This window comes from Dendroctonus ponderosae, unplaced genomic scaffold, assembly GCF_020466585.1.
Source record: "Dendroctonus ponderosae isolate FM_Combo_2020 unplaced genomic scaffold, Dpon_F_20191213v2 Dpon_F_20191213_1, whole genome shotgun sequence".
In the NCBI taxonomy this organism is placed as follows: domain Eukaryota; kingdom Metazoa; phylum Arthropoda; class Insecta; order Coleoptera; family Curculionidae; genus Dendroctonus; species Dendroctonus ponderosae.
The window spans coordinates 29,546,357-29,547,726 of record NW_026017110.1 but is presented as its reverse complement, the minus strand read 5'-3'; positions in this window follow the sequence as shown (position 1 = coordinate 29,547,726).

Below are 1,370 nucleotides of genomic sequence, written 5' to 3'. Positions count from 1 at the left end.
CACTCGAGGTGTTTTCAGAAACTCGAACTTTTTTCAAAAATCGATCCCTTGGAAGTTTGTAGTGTTTTTTGCCCTTATTGGATTGTTTCCGTCCTGAGAAGCTGCCCAATATCGAATATGAAAGTTGTGGGTCGATAATAAGGAAGATATCGTGCATTGAATATTGCGACCGCTCAAAATAGGCCGAAAATGTTGATTATTTGGGAACTGGAAAGGCTTTTGTACTTTTTAATCAGTTCGTTGCATTCCTGGTCTCTTTCCGCTGAAAATGATGTATCACTCGAGGTATTTTGAAAAACTTGAACTTTTTTCAAAAATCGATCCCTAGGAAGTTTGTGGTGTTTTTTGCCCTTATTGGATTGTTTCTGACCTAGGAAGCTGCCCATTATCGAATATGAAAGTTGTGGGTCGATAATAAGGAAGATTTCGTGCGTTGAAGATTGCCACCGCTCAAAAACCGCTCCGAATAGACGGAAAATGTTGATTATTTGGGAACTGGAAACTCCCCGGTGTCTTTTAATCAGTTCGTTGCATTCCTTGTCTCTTTCCGATAAAAATGATGTATCACTCGAGGTATTTTAAGAAACTTGAACTTTTTTTCAAAAATCGATCGCCTGGAAGTTAGTGGTGTTTTTTGCCCTTATTGGGTTGTTTCAGACCTGGGATGCTGTGGGTCGACAATAAGGAAGATATCGTCCGTTGAAGATTGCGACCGCTCAAAAACCGTTCAAAATAGACGGAAAATGTTGATTATTTGGGAACGGGAAAGCCCCCGGTGTCTTTTAATCAGTTCGTTGCATTCATTGTCTATTTCCGATAAAAAGGATGTAGAATTCGAGATATTTGAGAAACTTCAACTTTTTTCAAAAATCGATCCCCTATGAAATTTTCCATAATAAGGAAGATATCGTGCGTTGAAGATTGCGACCGCTCAAAATAGGCCGAAAATGTTTATTATTTGGGAACTGGAATGGCTCCGGTGTCTTTTAATCATTTCGTTGCATTCCTTGTCTCTTTCAAATGAAAATTATGTAGAATTCAAGATATTTTGAGAAACTTGAACTTTTTTTCAAAAATCGATCCCCTGGAAGTTTGTGGTATTTTTTGCCGTTATTGGATTCTTTCTGACCTAGGAAGCTGCCCAATATCGAGTATGAAAGTTGTGGGTCGACAATAAGGAAGATATCGTGCGTTGAAGATTGCGACCGCTCAAAAACCGTTCAAAATAGACCGAAAATGTTGATTATTTGGGAACTGGAAAGGCCCCGGTGTCTTTTAATCAGTTCGTTGCATTACTTGTTGCTTTCCGATAAAAATGATGTATCACTCGAGGTGAGCTATTTTGAGAAACTTCACCTTTTTTCAAAAAT